General features: G+C 36.6%; 1 protein-coding gene across 7 annotated transcripts in view; it reads left to right on the top strand.

The window, feature by feature from the left end:
- PEAK1 (pseudopodium enriched atypical kinase 1) overlaps window positions 1–19,566 on the top strand; it is a 310,952-nt gene that overhangs the window by 136,250 nt on the left and 155,136 nt on the right. For 5 of the 7 annotated variants that reach the window (XR_009699356.1, XM_061180025.1, XM_061180024.1 and 2 more), the window contains one exon: window positions 1,268–1,349. The exons of the other annotated variants lie outside the window; for them this stretch is intronic. The gene's annotated coding sequence lies outside the window, so the exon portion shown is untranslated. The remainder of the gene's footprint in view (window positions 1–1,267; window positions 1,350–19,566) is intronic. 7 annotated transcript variants of the gene reach the window in all.

The raw sequence follows: 19,566 nt of genomic DNA, 5'->3' as shown, positions 1-19,566 counted from the left end.
ACTTTATACATGTTATCAGATTTTATCCTTAAAATAATCCTACAAGGGTAGGTTTTATTATTTCCATTTTGTTTTGAAGAACCTGAGGATAAGAAAGATTAAATGACTTGATCAACTTTTTCACATGTCCAAATTTCATTTTCTTAACCATCAATGATGATCTATTATGTGTTTAGACCAAACGACCACTTGAAAGTCAATTCTGGTTCTGTTGTGATAATTACTCTGACCCAAAGGCACTGATTTATACTAAATTCTGCACTGTCAGTCTTATGTGGATTAGCATGGTAGTTGGATACCTCTCTGTTCCTGAGTGCAGTAAGGCTTTACCTAATTCTTTTTAACTTTCTGGGGGACTATTTTTTCATTTTTCTATTAGCAGTTTGCATTAGATGACTGCTAAATTGCTTAAGGTTCTAAAATCCTGTAAGTCCATTATTTTGAAAAACTCAAAAACAGAGGTTGCTTAGCGTCTGCTAACAGGTTTTAGAGATCTATAGGATAATGTCTGTGTTTCATGACTCAACTAAAATTATATGCAAAATTTGATGTATGTATGTGCATTTTTCTGGGCATCAATTCATAGCTTTCATCAGATTCTCATAGTTGTGTATACCTCACCACTCACCCTTCACTCAAAAGATTAAGTATAGCTCTAGAAGTATTTTTGCATACTGTAATGAACTACAGTGCTTTGTGGAATCCTTTTCTGAGTAGTTTAAGTCATCTTTAACAAAGTATTGTTATTCATTGAAAGTAATTTTTGAGGTAAGGTTACTTTTTGGCTATTTAGACCTGTAGTATTTTCTAAAGTAAAACACCTCTTGGTTATTTTACCTCTTAAAAACAAGTCCATTAAATAGAATGAGTATTGGCTTACGGTAAGTACTGTCTTATAAATTTTATTTTATTTTATTTTATTTTTTAACATCTTTATTGGAGTATAATTGCTTTACATTGGTGTGTTAGTTTCTGCTTTATAACAAAGTGAATCAGCTATGCATATACATATATCCCCATATCTCTTCCCTCTTGCGTCTCCCTCCCACCCTCCCTATCCCACCCCTCTAGGTGATCACAAAGCACCGAGCTGATCTCCCTGTGCTATGTGGCTGCTTCCCACTAGCTATCTATTTTACATTTGGTAGTATATATATGTCCATGCCACTCTCTCACTTTGTTATGGTAAATTTTAAAATGCTCAGTTTTAAAGTGTGAGTCAAATGACCTTCACTAATAAACATTCCCCACTTTGCTCTTCCTGTAGGAAAAGAATATTTGAGGTCCATTCCTCAGGAAAGGAAAGGAAGCAATGACATAATGCCTAGAGTTGGTGCCAGTTAAACTGGGTTTGTACTTTTTCTTTTCTTAATGTAACACATTTATTCTAATCTTGAATCTCTTTTTTTTTTTTTTCCAATCTCCTGCCTTATTCCAACAGCAGAACTTATAATTTTGAACTTTGCCTTAGTATGGAAGAGACAAAGAGGAATAAGATAGGCCCCTTTCTAGGTATTTGTGATGTCTGTTAATATGAACAACAGAATCATAAAAAGCTAGATAAAAGTCACATTTTCAGATAAGAAGCTTGAGAGGTCTGGTAACTTGCTCAAGATAAAAAGCTACTAGATAGTCAGACAAGGATTCAAACTCAGATTTGTTGACTCCAAACCCCATTTGCCTTCCATTTTGTCACACTGCTCCTCATTTTATTTAGGTTTAGTTGTACAGTTGCTTATAACTGAAGTTGAGGACCAGGACCCCATATATTTAATTTAATAAATATTTCTGATAAAGTAAAAGGAGAAGAAACAGTCTCTATTCTCCTAAAGTTTAGAAGATTAGAGAAGGAAACTAATATTTGTAGAGCACCTAGTATGTGCCAGACACTGTCATAGGGTCTTAACCTGAGCTAGATCATTTAATTCACAACAGCCAGGTGACATACTTGGTATTATCCCTGTTTTAAAGAAAGAGGAAGAGACTGAAGCTCAGAGAAATAAATTGCCCAAAATCACATAGCTAGTAAGTAACAAAAGCAGAATTAAAACGCTGTACTGTGAAAGGTTTGGTAGGGTTTACATTATACCTATTGACTTAAAATTGAATATCACACAAACCAACTGAATAGCTGGACAGTTTGATCTAAGCTCCTTTTGCTATTAGTGACATTTGTAAACATTCTTAATTGGGCTATTAATAGTTAAGTCATCTTCACCAGAGTAATACTCACATTTTCTTAATAAGCTTTTCATTGTAATCTGTTTGTAAAGATAATTGTTTAAGCTGTGGTGAAGAGAGAGTTTAAATTCACAAAATAGTGAACAACATCACATGATAGAAAGAATGTTGAGGTGGGAGTCAGGTCTGAGTCCTTCCTACTCCCAACTTTCCTACTGACTTATGTGATCTGCCAGTCTCTTAGCCTGCTTTTGGACTCATTTTGTGAGATGAGAAGGTTGAGTTAATTGTTCCCTGAGTCTCTTACAACTATGAAATTATCCCAAGAGTAAGTAGATTTTTTAATGTGATTCATGCGTAAATATCAAAGACTTTTTAGAGATGAGAAGTCTTTAGAGATCACCTAACTGAATCCTCCTATATGATAGATGAAGAAACTGAGACCCTTACATTTGTATGACACTTTAAACATCCAAAGCTCTTTCACATACATTAATCTCATACAAGCTTCACCACAATCTTGTGGATTAAATATCATCATCATCATTGTACAGATGAGCAATTGAATTGGTCTAGGGTCACATAGCTGAGCCTAAACTAAATGACTGACTGTCAACCTAAAGTTTGCCATGTTTCCTTGCTTTAGTGGGATTAATTACATCTTTGTGATGAAGTCCTATTGTGGGAGAAAGTGAGAATTCAGTGATTTATGAAACAAATCCAAGCAGGAAAAAGAAACATTCCCTAGTATAAAAGTAGTAATGACTACAGCAGTATAAATAGCAGAAACAAAGAGGGAAGGAAGGGGGCAAAACCTAGGGTCTACAAGTTGATTTAATATTTGTTTTCATTTATTCCTGGATTAGGAGTAGGTATAATTGACTTTTAGTATTTTTGTGTTTATCAGTAGTGTACTATTTGAATTGCTTTATCCTCAACAAAGTATTGATAATTCATAGAGAAACCATACTTCGTAATAAAGTACTTATAAATTGTAGATGAGCTAAGGAGAACTTAAGACAGTTAATGCAAAAGGATATAAGACGAACGAACAAATACCTGTGGGAAGCTAAATTTTACACGAAATTATTTAATTATTTCATTGCCTTTAGTGATGTGAACTCAATTTTCTTTCCTATTTCCACTCTGTAGCTGTGGAAACATTAACTGTCCCCATGCCAGTGATCCTGCTGTGCAGAACAACAAATTGCTTTACCTTGGTAGCTTTCTGTAAATAACATGTATTTTTTTAATTGGAAAGAAAATTATCTTAAAACTAGAATATGGATGTTAGCAGTTATTCTTTTACAGTCTTGACCCCCAATTTTCCTTCCTTTAAAAGAAGGTGATTTTCTAGATTACATGATGTGATGGTGCTTTCTCTGTGGATATGAAAATTTGGTCATTAATAAAATATCTATTTTTATTCTATATTAAAGTTTTTTATAAACTATAAACTATATTCTATAGAACTAATAAATGGAAGGAGGATCTTCCATATGTTTCTAATCAAATAAAACAATAAAGGATGGAATAGGTACACAACAAAATTGAAAGCAACAGTGTAAGATTTGACTTAAATTAGAGAAGAAAAATGTTTTTCTTAAAGTCTTTCTTCCTTAAGAGAATTTTAAAGATTCTTTTGCCCTGTTGGCTGACGTTTCTTCCACATGCCCTTCCCTACAGAGCCCCGCCTTGCAGCCAGCTCCCATTCTAACGTCATCAGATCCATGGTATTCAGGGAAATGGCATTTGAGGAAAACTTGAATAGACTGGTCTTTAGTTCTCCGTTTTGAATCTGGCCTCAAAACATGTGCAAGGGTTTTTTCAACCACTGCTTTTAAAGCTCTTGAAAGGAAAATATGAAAAGGCCACTTCACAGTAGTTGATATTTAGTTTTTGTTTTGAGATAACTCAAGAGCTAGTCTCCTGGAAACTTTAAACACCTGACATAAACATTTTTTTACTGAATTGTACCTATTTTAATATGACTGTCTTGCTTACCCAGACTACAGTGAGTTTTAAGGACTACAATCAGCTTCTCATTGGCCAGCTGTGATTTAGTGGTCATAATAAAGTTATGATATTGAGCTGAGCACTTAGAATTTTTTAAAGTGATTGGGCTTTTTTTTCTGTGATTTTTGAGTTTCCCTTGTTTGGCTTTAGGGTTAAAGAGCCAGGCTTCCAGGATGGTGCCTCATTCATTTTAAAACATTCCCTCAGTACACCAGTAGTTCAGAAGACATGGGTTCATACATTAAGCCTTTTAATTTTTTATAAAACTACTTCTGTAAAGAAATTGTTGAAACACTTTTTTTTTTTCAGTCTTGTTTACAAATTTGGTAGCACTAAATAAAATGTTCTGCCAGGAGATTGATTCAGTATTAATATATCAATAGATTTGCTTTTTTATATGGGGTTTAGTTTCTGTACCAGGGTACTTTCTAAGAATGAGATAAGTTCTTAATAGATGTATGGAAATTTGAGGAACTCTCAGATCCTTTTCAATGTCATCTTCAGTAAATCTAAGGATGGCAGTGAGGGAAATACAGAGATGTTGGTTTGTGTGTGTGTGTGTATGTATGTGTGTTTGCATGTGTGGTCTCAACACTGAGGAAATGCAATAAACTTAGATTTGCAGCTTCCTTCTTAAAGGTTAACATGACAGTGGAGTTATAAGGAAATACTGATTAGTTTTCCTTTTCCAAATGTACTGCTATTTAACAGTTATATGTAGCTCAGGACTTATTTTATATCTTAGTATGTATTTTAAAGAATTAAATGAATTGATTCATATTTTTAAAAAAAGAAGTGTAGATGATAAAGGAGAGTAACAGAATCAGTTGGCCTACATTTGTATTATCAGTTCATCTGTAGTTGCCTGGTTATTTGGATTCATCAGAGAAAAATAGTATCAAGCAAGTATAGTTAATGGAATATTTGTTGGCATATATACATGCCACTTTTATTTTTCTTATTTCTCAAAGTAAGAAGATTGGATGATTTTTATAAGTATTCAAAAATTATTCTGTTGGATGTAATTGAGAGTGTTGAAATAGATAATCATTTGTTCTTGTCTTATTTCTTTTATGAAACCCCATCTCCAAAAAAAAAAAAAATTTAAACCAAAGGCCATTTGGGATTGCAACCAGGGTTTTCTATGAACACTGAATTTGAAATTAAAATTGTATGAATTCCCTTGCTGGCTTTGCTCATTCTTATATAGGAACAGAACATTTCAATACAAGACTTGGTAGTCTGAGATGTTGCTAGTCTGCAGGTCTTCTACAGGAGATATGAAGGATTGTAAGAGATTTGGGGAACTGCAGATTTTCCATACAGGTTAAAAAAAAAAAGTACTTTATTATATTGAGTGAAACCATTTAAAGTGGCTTACTTTCTCTTTTCCAGTAATGCCAATACCACATGTCTTATAAAATTAAAAATAGCAGGTGTCATTTTTCTAGCATGAATACTGGTTCACAGACTTTTTAAAAGCAAAATATAGAGAAGGTCTGATGTGATAAAGGGAATAGAAATCTTGTATAGCCCATATAGTCTGAGTCATCTACTCAAAGCTAGTAACTAAGGTCAGACATTAAGAGCCCATAAAAAGATCACAGAAAACCAATAGCAGAGAATATTGAAAGCCAGCCCGCACTGTCTGAAGCAAGATTATAGAATCCGCTTGAGTGCATAGAAATATTTTGTGTTCCTTATTAATTCTGAGATAATACAAATTTAACAGAAGCACGGAATAGGAATAGGTTTTAGAATAGGAATAAGCTTTACAGATCATTTAATTATTTCCTTTCATTTTACAAAGAGAAACCAAGGGTTAGAGGGTAAATTACTTACTCAGCACCAACTAGGTAGTGACAGTAGTAGGAGTAGAATACAGCTCACCCTTGAATAACAGAGGGGTTGATCCAGGTGTCATTTATAGTCAGCCCTCTGTATCTCCATTTCTTCCACATCCATGGATTCAACCAACCATGGACCATGTAGTACTGAAAAATATTGAGTATTGAATTTAGTATTAAAAAATATCTGCATGTAAGTGGACCCATGCCATTCAAACTAACGTTGTTCAAGGTTCAACTCTACTCTTATCTATCAAATAATTGAAGATGGGACTTAAAAGCTGTGATGGGAAATGATGGTTTTTATTATTGTTGTTTTAAATTTCTACATACAGTAAAATTTACTTTTTTATTAGTTCTATGAGCTTTAACAGATGTACAGATCCATGTAAACTACTGCTACAAACAGGATACAGGTAGACCCATCACCCCAGAAAACTTCAAACTGTCCCTTTTTGTTCAAAACCTCTACCTACATTTAAGCCCTAGCAACTACTGATCACCTTAGTTTTGCCTATTCCAGAATGTTGTATAAATGGAACTGTTCACTGTGAACTCTTTTGTGTGTGGCTTCTTTCTCTCAGCTTAATATTTTTGAGATTCATCCATGTTGTGCATATAGTGGTTTATTCTTTTTTTAATTTATGAGTAGTATTCCATGTACAACTACATAACCATTTGTTTAGTCATTCACCTGTTAATGAACATTTGAGTTGTTTCCAGGTTTTAGCTATTATGAATAAAGCTGTTGTGATCGTTTTTTTAAAGAGAAAAGGAAAAAATTTTATTTATACATATTATAGGGACCCCAATAGTGAGCTCCTAAAGTATTCACAAAGGTAATTCACTTCATATTTTGAAATAATTATAGATTCACAGGAAGTTGCAAAGATAGTACCGTACAGAGATGTCCCCTGTACCATTCACCCAGTTTCTCCTATTAGTTGCATCTTATATAACCATAGAATAATAATACCAAAATCAAGAAATTGATATTGATATAAAGTGAATAATAGTTCTTTGGCGTTTTATCACATGTGTACATTCGTGTAACCAAGACTGCAATCTCACCAGAAAGATTTCCCTCCTTCTGTCCCTTTATAGTCACACACACACACACACACACACACACACACACACACCCTCCTCTTGACCACCCTTCACCCCTGGAAACCACTAATCTGTTATCCATCTCTATAATTTTGTCATTTCAAGAATGTCGTAAAAATGGAATCATATAGTATATATATAAACTTTGAGATTGGCTATTTTCATTTAGCATAATGCCCTTGAGATCCACCCAAATTGTGGTGTGTTCATTCCTTTTTATTGCTGATTTAGTATATTTCGTGGTATAGATGTACCACAATTTGTTTAACAGTTCACCTATTGTAGGACATTTTAGTTGTTTCCAGTTTGGGTCTGTTGCTAATAAAGGTAATTATTGATATGTTAAGACATAATAAGTCTGCCATTTAATTTTTTGTTTTCTGTTTGTTTCCTCTTTTTATTTCTCTTTTCCTTTTCCTGCTTTCCTGTGGGTTACTTGAATACTTTTTAGAATTCCATGTTGATTTACTATAGTATTTTAAAATGTATTTCTTTGTATAACTTTTTCATCATTGCTCTAGATATTACGTTGTATATTTATAACAGATCACAGTCTCCTGTACCACAGTACCACTGGCACTGCTACCTTTTACTACTTCAAGCAAAGTGTAGAACCCTTACCTTCCTTTAGTTCCTTTATCCTCCCTCATTTAATTAATATTTTTATGTGTACATGTATTATTTATAGGTGTATATTATATGCATGCATACATATATTTTATATGTACTTGTTTTAAATATTTCCTTTACATACATTGTGAACCATATCAGACAGTATTATAATTTTTGCTTAAACAGTCAGACATAATTTGGAAGACGAGAGGAGAAGAACTCTTACTGTATGTATCCATATTTTTACTCTTTTTGGCCTTCTTCCTGATGTTCCAAGATTCCATCTTTTTTCATTCCCTTTCTATTTAGAGAACTTTCTTTATCCATTCTTTTAGGGCAAGTCTACTAGCAATAAATTCTCTTATCTTTCCTTTATCTAAGAATATGTTGATTTTCTCTTCATTCCTTAATAAGGATATTTTTCTGGAGGAAAAATTCTGGGTTGACAGTTCTTTTTCTTTCAGCACCTGAAAAAGATTGTGCCAGTTCCTTCTGACCTCTATAGCTTTTTATGAGAAATCCACTGATAGTCAAATTGGTTTTCCCCTGTAGGTAAAGGATCATTTCTCTCTTGCTGCTTTTAAGATTTTTTCATTGTCTTTAGTTTTCAGAAATTTCACTATTGTATGTCTTGGTGTGGATTTCTCTGGATTTATGCTGTTTGAGATTTGTTCAGCTTCTTGAATCTTTAGGTTTATGTCTTTTGCCAAATTTGGGAAACTTTTTTCAACCATATTTTTTCCAGTATTTTTTCAGCCCTACCCTTTTTCTCCTCTACTTCCAAGACTCTGATGACGTGAATGTTGGATCTTTTGTTATAATTTCACAGCTCCCTGAAGCTCTGTTCATTAGTATTCAGTCTATGTCTTTTGTTATTTAGATTGGGTAACTTCTATTGTTTTATCTTCTAGTTCACTGATTCTTTCTTCTGTCCCCACCATTCTCCTGTTTAGCCCATCCATTGGCTTTTTAATTTCAGTTATTATAATTTCAGTTCTGTAATTTTATTCTTTGTATCTTCTATTTCTTTGTTGAGACCTTCTGTTTCTTAGACTTTCTATTTTTCATTTGTTTCCAGTGTGTTGTCTCACTTAAAAATTCTCATTGAAGAATTTTATTATGGCTGCTTTAAAATCCTTGTGAGATAATTTTTTTTTTTTAAACATCTTTATTGAAGTATAATTGCTTTACAATGGTGTGTTACTTTCTGCTTTATAACAAAGTAAATCAGTTATACATATGTTCCCATATCTCTTCCCTCTTGCATCTCCCTTCCTCCCACCCTCCCTATCCCACCCCTCTAGGTGGTCACAAAGCACCAAGCTGATCTCCCTGTGCTATGCGGCTGCTTCCCACTAGCTATCTATTTTACATTTGGTAGTGTATATATGTCCATGACACTCTCTCACCCTGTCACATCTCACCCCTCCCCCTCCCCATATCCTCAAGTCCATTCTCTAGTAGGTCTGTGTCTTTATTCCCGTCTTGCCACTAGGTTCTTCGTGACTTTTTTTTTTTTCCTTAGATTCCATATATATGTGTTACCATACTGTATTTCTTTTTCTCTTTCTGACTTACTTCACTCTGTATGACAGACTCTAACTCCATCCACCTCATTACAAATACCTCCATTTCATTTCTTTTTATGGCTGAGTAATATTCCATTGTATATATGTGCCACATCTTCTTTACCCATTCATCCGATGATGGACACCTAGGTTGCTTCCATGTCCTGGCTATTGTAAACAGAGCTGCAATGAATATTTTGGTACATGACTCTTTCTGAATTATGGTTTTCTCAGGGTATATGCCCAGTAGTGGGATTGCTGGGTCGTATGGTAGTTCTATTTTTAGTTTTTTAAGGAACCTCCATACTGTTCTCCATAGTGGCTGTATCAATTTACATTCCCACCAACAGTGCAAGAGTGTTCCCTTTTCTCCACACCCTCTCCAGCATTTATTGTTTCTAGATTTTTTGATGATGGCCATTCTGACCGGTGTGAGATGATACCTCATTGTAGTTTTGATTTGCATTTCTCTAATGATTAATGATGTTGAGCATTCTTTCATGTGTCTGTTGGCAATCTGTATCTCTTCTTTGGAGAAATGTCTATTTAGGTCTTCTGCCCATTTTTGGATTGGGTTGTTTGTTTTTTTGTTATTGAGCTGCATTAGCTGCTTATAAATCTTGGAGATTAATCCTTTGTCAGTTGCTTCATTTGCAAATATTTTCTCCCATTCTGAGGGTTGTCTTTTGGTCTTGTTTATGGTTTCCTTTGCTGTGCAAAAGCTTTTAAGTTTCATTAGGTCCCATTTGTTTATTTGTGTTTTTATTTCCATTTCTCTAGGAGCTGGGTCAAAAAGGATCTTGCTGTGATTTATGTCATAGAGTGTTCTGCCTATGTTTTCCTCTAAGAGTTTGATAGTGTCTGGCCTTACACTTAGGTCTTTAATCCATTTTGAGTTTATTTTTGTGTATGGTGTCAGGGAGTGTTCTAATTTCATACTTTTACATGTACCTGTCCAATTTTCCCAGCACCACTTATTGAAGAGGCTGTCTTTTCTCCACTGCATATGCTTGCCTCCTTTATCAAAGATAAGGTGACCATATGTGCGTGGGCTTATCTCTGGGATTTCTATCCTGTTCCATTGATCTATATTTCTGTTTTTGTGCCAGTACCAAACTGTCTTCATTACTGTAGCTTTGTAATATAGTCTGAAGTCAGGGAGCCTGATTCCTCCAGCTTCATTTTTCGTTCTCAAGATTGCTTTGGCTATTCGGGGTCTTTTGTGTTTCCATACAAATTGTGAAATTTTTTGTTCTAGTTCTGTGAAAAATGCCAGTGGTAGTTTGATAGGGATTGCATTGAATCTGTAGATTGCTTTGGGTAGCAGAGTCATTTTCACAATGTTGATTCTTCCAATCCAAGAACATGGTATATCTCTCCATCTATTTGTATCATCTTTAATTTCTTTCATCAGTGTCCTATAATTTTCTGCATACAGGTCTTTTGTCTCCTTAGGTAGGTTTCTTCCTAGATATTTTATTCTTTTTGTTGCAATGGTAAACGGGAGTGTTTTCTTAATTTCACTTTCAGATTTTTCATCATTAGTATATAGGAATGCAAGAGATTTCTGTGCATTAATTTTGTATCCTGCAACTTTACCAAATTCATTGATTAGCTCTAGTAGTTTTCTGGTAGCATCTTTAGGATTCTCTATGTATAGTATCATGTCATCTGCAAACAGTGACAGCTTTATTCTTCTTTTCCGATTTGGATTCCTTTTATTTCTTTTTCTTCTCTGATTGCTGTGGCTAACACTTCCAAAACTATGTTGAATAATAGTGGTGAGAGTGGGCAACCTTGTCTTGTTCCTGATCTTAGTGGAAATGGTTTCAGTTTTTCAGCATTGAGGACAATGTTGGCTGTGGGTTTGTCATATATGGCCTTTATTATGTTGAGGAAAGTTCCCTCTATGCCTACTTTCTGCAGGGCTTTTATCATAAATGGGTGTTGAATTTTGTTGAAAGCTTTCTCTGCATCGATTGAGATGATCATATGGTTTTTCTCCTTCAATTTGTTAATATGATGTATCACGTTGATTGATTTGCGTATATTGAAGAATTCTTGCATTCCTGGAATAAACCCCACTTGATCATGGTGTATAATCCTTTTAATGTGCTGTTGGATTCTGTTTGCTAGTATTTTGTTGAGGATTTTTGCATCTATGTTCATCAGTGATATTGGCCTGTAGTTTTCTTTCTTTGTGACATCTTTGTCTGGTTTTGGTATCAGGGTGATGGTGGCCTCGTAGAATGAGTTGGGGAGTGTTCCTCCCTCTGCAATATTTTGGAAGAGTTTGAGAAGGATAGGTGTTAGCTCTTCTCTAAATGTTTGATATAATTCTCCTCTGAAGCCATCTGGTCCTGGGCTTTTGTGTGTTGGAAGATTTTTAATCAAGGTTTCAATTTCAGTGCTTGTGATTGGTCTGTTCATATTTTCTATTTCTTCCTGGTTCAGTCTCGGCAGGTTGTGCATTTCTAAGAATCTGTCCATTTCTTCCAGGTTGTCCATTTTATTGGCATAGAGTTGCTTGTAGTAATCTCTCATGATCGTTTGTATTTCTGCAGTGTCAGTGGTTACTTCTCCTTTTTCATTTCTAATTCTATTGATTTGAGTCTTCTCCCTTTTTCTCTTGATGAGTCTGGCTAATGGTTTATCAATTTTGTTTATCTTCCCAAAGAACCAGCTTTTAGTTTCATTGATTTTTGCTATTGTTTCCTTCATTTCTTTTTCATTTATTTCTGATCTGATCTTTATGATTTCTTTCCTTCTGCTAGCTTTGGGGTTTTTTTGTTCTTCTTTCTCTAATTGCTTTAGGTGCAAGGTTAGCTTGTTTATTTGAGATGTTTCCTGTTTCTTGATGTAGGCTTGTATTGCTATAAACTTCCCTCTTAGAACTGCTTTTGCTGCATCCCATAGGTTTTGGGTCGTCGTGTCTCCATTGTCATTTGTTTCTAGGTATTTTTTGATTTCCCCTTTGATTTCTTCAGTGATCACTTTGTTATTAAGTAGTGTATTGTGTAGCCTCCATGTGTTTGTATTATTTACAGATCTTTTCCTGTAATTGATATCTAGTCTCATAGCGCTGTGGTCGGAAAGGATACTTGATACAATTTCAATTTTTTTAAATTTACCAAGGCTTGATTTGTGACCCAAGATATGATCTATCCTGGAGAATGTTCCATGAGCACTTGAGAAAAATGTGTATTCTGTTGTTTTTGGGTGGAATGTCCTATAAATATCAATTAAGTCCATCTTGTTTAATGTATCAGTTAAAGCTTGTGTTTCCTTATTTATTTTCATTTTGGATGATCTGTCCATTGGTGAAAGTGGGGTGTTAAAGTCCCCTACTATGATTGTGTTACTGTCGATTTCCCCTTTTATGGCTGTTAGTATTTGCCTTATGTATTGAGGTGCTCCTATTTTGGGTGCATAAATATTTACAATTGTTATACCTTCCTCTTGGATCAATCCCTTGATCATTATATAGTGTCCTTCTTTGTCTCTTGTAATAGTCTTTATTTTAAAGTCTATTTTGTCTGATATGAGAATTGCTACTCCAGCTTTCTTTTGATTTCCATTTGCATGGAATATCTTTTTCCATCCCCTCACTTTCAGTCTGTATGTGTCTCTAGGTCTGAAGTGGGTCTCTTGTAGACAGCATATATATGGGTCTTGTTTTTGTATCCATTCAGCCAGTCTGTGTCTTTTGGTGGGAGCATTTAATCCATTTACATTTAAGGTAATTATCGATATGTATTTTCCTATTCCCATTTTCTTAAATGTTTTGGGTTTGTTATTGTAGGTGTTTTCCTTCTCTTGTGTTTCTTGCCTAGAGAAGTTCCTTTAGCATTTGTTGTAAAGCTGGTTTGGTGGTGCTGAACTCTCTCAGCTTTTGCTTGTCTGTAAAGGTTTTAATTTCTCCATCAAATCTGAATGAGATCCTTGCTGGGTAGAGTAATCTTGGTTGTAGGTTTTTCTCCTTCATCACTTTAAGTATATCCTGCCACTCCCTTCTGGCTTGCAGAGTTTCTGCTGAAAGATCAGCTGTTAACCTTATGGGGATTCCCTTGTGTGTTATTTGTTGTTTTTCCCTTGCTGCTTTTAATATGTTTTCTTCATATTTAATTTTTGATAGTTTGATTAATATGTGTCTCGGTGTGTTTCTCCTTGGATTTATCCTGTGTGGGACTCTCTGTGCTTCCAGGACTTGATTAACTATTTCCTTTCCCATATTAGGGAAGTTTTCAACTATAATCTCTTCAAATATTTTCTCAGTCCCTTTCTTTTTCTCTTCTTCTTCTGGGACCCCTATGATTCGAATGTTGGTGCGTTTAATGTTGTCCCAGAGGTCTCTGAGACTGTCCTCAGTTCTTTTCATTCTTTTTTCTTTATTCTGGTCTGCAGTAGTTATTTCCACCATTTTATCTTCCAGGTCACTTATCCGTTCTTCTGCCTCAGTTATTCTGCTATTGATCCCGTCTAGAGTATTTTTAATTTCATTTATTGTGTTTTTCATCATTGCTTGGTTCCTCTTTAGTTCTTCTACGTCCTTGTTAAATGTTTCTTGCATTTTGTCTATTCTATTTCCAAGATTTTGGATCATCTTTACTATCATTATTCTGAATTCTTTTTCAGGTAGACTGCCTATTTCCTCTTCTTTTGTTAGGTCTGGTGTGTTTTGACCCTGCTCCTTCACCTGCTGTGTGTTTTTTTGTCTTCTCATTTTGCTTATCTTACTGTGTTTGGGGTCTCCTTTTCACAGCCTGCAGGTTCGTAGTTCCCGTTGTTTTTGGTATCTGTCCCCAGTGGCTACGGTTGGTTCCGTGGGTTGTGTAGGCTTCCTGGTGGAGGGGACTAGTGCCTGTGTTCTGGTGGATGAGGTTGGATCTTGTCTTTCTGGTGGGCACGTCCACGTCTGGTGGTGTGTTTTGGGGTGTCTGTGGCCTTATTATGATTTTAGGCAGCCTCTCTGTTAATGGATGGGGCTGTGTTCCTGTCTTGCTAGTTGTTTGGCATAGGGTGTCCAGCACTGTAGCTTGCTGGTCGTTGAGTGAAGCTGGGTCTTGATGTTGAGATGGAGATCTCTGAGAGATTTTTGCCATTTGGTATTACGTGGAGCTGGGAGGTCTCTTGTGGACCAGTGTCCTGAAGTTGGCTCTCCCACCTCAGAGGCAAGCCCTGATGCCTGGCTGGAGCACCAAGAGCCTTTCATCCACATGCCTCAGAATTAAAGGGAGGAAAAATAGAAAGAAAGAAAGAAAGAGGATAAAATAAAATAAAATAAAGCTATTATAATAAAAAATAAGAAAAAAAATTATTAAGAATAAATTTATTAAGAAAAAATTTTTAATTTTTTAAAAATAGATTTATTAATTTTTTATAATAAAAATAAGAAAAAAATTATTACGAAAAAAATTTATTAAGAAAAAAATTTTTTAACTTTTTAAAATAAAAAATATGAAAAAACTTATTAAAAATTTTTTTTTAATTTTTTAAAAATAGAAAATAAGGAAAAAATTATTAAGAAAACATTTATTAGGGAAAAAAATTTTTTTTAAGTAAAAAAAAAAAAGGACAGACCTAACCCTAGGACTAACGGTGAGAGCAAAGCTATACAGACAAAATCTCACCCAGAAGCATACACATATACACTCACAAAAAAAAGGAAAAGGGGAAAAATTAATATATCCTGCTCCCAAAGTCCACCTCCTAAATTTGGGATGATTCGTTGTCTATTCAGGTATTCAACAGATGCAGGCACATCAAGTTGTTTGTGGAGCTTTAATCCGCTGCTTCTGAGGCTGCTGGGAGAGATTTCCCTTTCTCTTTTTTGTTCGTACAGCTCCCGGGGTTCAGGTTTGGATTTGGACCCGCCTCTGCATGTAGGTCGCCTGAGGGCGTCTGTTCCCCGCCCAGACAGAATGGGGTTAAAGGAGCAGCTGATTCGGGGGCTCTGGCTCAGTCAGGCCAGACTGAGGGCGTCTGTTCCCCGCCCAGACAGAATGGGGTTAAAGGAGCAACTGATTCGGGTGGGGGGGGGGAGGGAGCGGTACAGAGGAGGCGGGGCGAGCCTGCGGCGGCAGAAGCCGGCGTGACGTTGCAGCAGCCTGAGGCGCGCCGTGTGCTCTCCCGGGGAAGTTGTCCCCGGATCACGGGAGCCTGGCCGTGGCGGGCTGCACTGGCTCCTGGGAGGGGCGGTGTGGAGAGTGACCTGTGCTCACACACAGGCTTTTTGGTGGCGGCAGCAGCAGCCTTAGTGTCTCATGCCCGTCTCTGGGGTCCGCGCTGATAGCCGCGGCTCGCACCCGCCTCTGGGGTCCGCGCTGATAGCCGCGGCTCGCGCCCGCCTCTGGGGTCCGCGCTGATAGCCGCGGCTCGCGCCCGCCTCTGGGGTCCGCGCTGATAGCCGCGGCTCGCGCCCGTCTCTGGAGTTCGTTTAAGCGGCGCTCTGAATCCCCTCTCCTTGCGCGCCGTGAAACAAAGAGGCAAGAAAAAGTCTCTTGCCTCTTCGGCAGCTGCAGACTTTTTCTCGGGCTCCCTCCCGGCTAGCTGTGGTGCGCTAGCCCCTTCAGGCTGTGTTCACGCCGCCAACCCCAGTCCTCTCCCTGCGATCCGACCGAAGCCCGAGCCTCAGCTCCCAGCCCCTGCCCGCCCCGGCGGGTGAGCAGACAAGCCTCTCGGGCTGGTGAGTGCTGCTCGGCGCCGAGCCTCTGTGCGGGAATCTCTCCGTTTTTCCCTCTGCGCCCCTGTTGCTGTGGGATCCGCGCTGATAGCCGCGGCTCGTGCCCGTCTCTGGAGCTCGTTTAGGCGGCGCTCTGAATCCCCTCTCCTTGCGCGCTGCGAAACAAAGAGGCAAGAAAAAGTCTCTTGCCTCTTCGGCAGCTGCAGTCTTTTTCCCGGACTCCCTCCCGGCTAGCACCGAAGCCCGAGCCTCAGCTCCCAGCCCCCGCCCGCCCCAGCGGCTGAGCAGACAAGCCTCTCGGGCTGGTGAGTGCTGCTCGGCGCCGATCCTCTGTGCGGGAATCTCTCCGCTTTGCCCTCCGCACCCCTGTGGCTGCGCTCTCCTCCGTGGCTCTGAAGCTTTCCCCCCTCTGCCACCCGCAGTCTCTGCCCACGAAGGGGCTTCCTAGTGTGTGGAAACCTTTCCTCCTTCACAGCTCCCTCCCACTGGTGCAGGTCCCGTCCCTATTCTTTTGTCTCTGTTATTTCTTTTTTCTTTTGCCCTACCCAAGTACGTGGGGATTTTCTTGCCTTTTGGGAGGTCTGACGTCTTCTGCCAGCATTCAGTGGGTGTTCTGTAGGAGCAGTTCCACGTGTAGATGTATTTCTGCTGTATCTGTGGGAAGGAAGGTGATCTCTGCGTCTTACTCTTCCGCCATCTTGCCCCTACCTCCGCCATCTTGCCCCTACCGATAATTTTTAAATCTATGTCATCTTGGTATTGGCATCCATTGTTTGTCTTTTCTCATTCATGTTGAGGTTTTCCTGATTTTTGGTATGATGAGTGGTTTTCAGTTAAAACCTGAACATTTTGGGTATTATGTCATGAGACTTTATATTTTATATCAATTTAGCAGGTCTCTTTTGATACTTCCCTGCCAGGGTGAAAGGGTGCTGCCTCATTATTGCCACCTAGAAGTATAAGTTCAGAGTCCCACTTACCCTCCATTGACATCTGGGGAGGAGACTGCTGTACTTCTTGGCAGGGGTGGAAGTTCCAGCTCCCCACTCTAATGACACCAACCCTGCTGGGTAAATACCTAGGAGTGGAATTGTTGGGTTATATGGTAAGTTTTGTTCAACTTTCAAAGAAGGTGTCAAACTTTTTTAAAGTGGTGGTAAAATTTTACCATACCTACCAGCAATGTGTGAACATTTCAGATGTTCTAAATTAATGTTATCCTATAGAACTTTCTGCAATAATGAAAATGTTCTATATCAGCACTGTCCAATACTGTAACCACTAGCCACATGTGGCTCTTGAGCAGTTGAAATATGGCTAGTACATCTGAGGAAGTGAATTATTTATTTTATTCAGTTTATCAATTTAAATTTAAATGGCTACATGTGGCTAGTGGCTACTGTATTAGAAGGTGAATCAGTGCAGCTCTGCATCCTCACCAGTATTTAGGCACCACAGCTGTACGTCCTCATCAATATTTAGAATTGTCAATCTTTCTAAATTTAGCCATTTAATGAGTGTGAAATGGTATCTTGTGGTTTTAATCATTTAATGTAATTATTGGCCATTTAATTTTTATAATGATTTTTTTTTGAAATGCAATTATTTTTGTTTGTTGACTTTTAAAAAATTATTTATTTATTTATTTTGGCTGTGCTGGGTCTTAGTTGCGGCACACGGGATCTTTAGTTGCAGCATGTGGGTTTCTTAGTTGTGGCATGTGGACTCTTAGTTGTGGCATGCATGCAGGATCTAGTTCCCTGACCAAGGATCGAACCCAGGCCCCCTGCATTGGGAGCGTGGAGTCTTACCCACTAGACCACCAGGGAAGTCCCTATAATGATGTTTTTAAAACAGCAGAAGTTTTTAATTTTGATAAAGTATGGTTTATCAGATGACTGTTTCTGTATTTCTTTTTTTTTTTATGGTTCATGCTTTTGAATCTTTGCCTATCCTAAAGTGATAAAAACTTTTCCCTGTTTTCTTCTTGAAGCTTTATAGTTTTACATTCTACTCTTAGGTTTATGATGTATTTTCATTTAGTATTTTTACATATATAAAATCGTGTCATATAAAAGCAAAATTCATTTTTATTCCATATGAATATCCAGTTGTTTCAGCAACATTTGTTGAAAATATTTTCTTTCTGCATTGAGTTACCATGGCACTTTTAAAAATTAATTGACCAAGTATTTTATAGTCTATTTTTGGATTCTCTGTTCAGTTCCAGTTTTCTATATGTTATCATTAGGCTATTACCAAACTATATGGATTGCTGTAAGTTAATGTTAACTCTAGAAATCAGGTATTGTAAGTATTCCTACTTTGTTCTTCATTTTCAAAATTATTTTAATTATTCTGTTCATTTGGATATTCATATACATTTTAGAATCAGCGTGTACATTTCTACAAAAAAAAAAAAAAACCTGGGATTTTGATTTAGATTGAATTGAACGTGTAGATGAATTTGCGAAGAATTGCCGTATTAACAATTTTGAATCTTCCAATTCATGACTATGTTATATATTTTTATTTATTTCAGTTTTCTGTAATTTGTCTTAGCTTTGTTTTGTAGCTTTCATTTTATAGGTCTTAAACATATTTTGTTAGGGATAAACTCAGGTATTTAATTTTGTTTAATGCTATTATAATGGCATTTAAAAGTTTTAAAATTTCTAGTTGCTTGTTGATATAGAAATACAATAGATATATGTATAATGAACACAAGTTCTACAGTCTTGCTGAAATCACTATATAGTTTGTAGACGTCTTAGGATTTTCTATGTAAATAATTTTGTCTCCTGTAAATAAAGACATTTTAACTTCTTCCTTTCCCATCTTTATGCTTTTCATTTCTTTTTTGTGCCTCCGTATAGCTATGATCTCCAGTATAATGTTGAACAGAACATTTATTATTTATTATTAGGTCAGTATTTTACAGATGCCCTTTATCAAATGGTAGTTCTTTTCCATTCTGCGTTTTCTGAAGTTTCTATTATGAATGTGTGTTGAAATTTATTAAGTATTTTTTCTCTATTGAGAGGATTATATTGTTTTTCTCCTTTATTCTGTTAATATAGTTAATAACATTGATTTTTTAAAATGCAAAATCAACCTTGTATCTCTTCTTATATATTGCTGAATTTGATTTTGCTATTTTGTTAAAGATTTTTGCAAGTATGTTTATGAGAGATGTTGGTGTGTAGTTTTCTCATAATGTCTTTTTCTGGTTTTGGAATCAATCTAATGCTGACCCTATAAAATCAGTTAAGAAATGTGTCCTCCTCTACTTTCTGGGAGAATTTATGTAGGATTTGTATTACTTCTGTCTTTATATGTTAGATAGGATTTACAATGAAGCATTGGGGACTGGAGTTTACTTTGTGGGAATATTTTAAATTACAAATTCAATTTCTTTAATAGATATAGTGTTATTTGGGTTATGTATTATTTCCTGAGTCAGTATTGGTAATCTGTGTCTTTTAAGGAATTTGTTCATTTCATCATAGTTGTCAAATTTATTGACATAAAAGCATTCATAGGGACTTGC

The sequence above is a fragment of the Eubalaena glacialis genome, chromosome 2, assembly GCF_028564815.1.
Source record: "Eubalaena glacialis isolate mEubGla1 chromosome 2, mEubGla1.1.hap2.+ XY, whole genome shotgun sequence".
Lineage (NCBI taxonomy): Eukaryota > Metazoa > Chordata > Mammalia > Artiodactyla > Balaenidae > Eubalaena > Eubalaena glacialis.
This window is presented reverse-complemented; position numbering and strand designations above follow the sequence as displayed.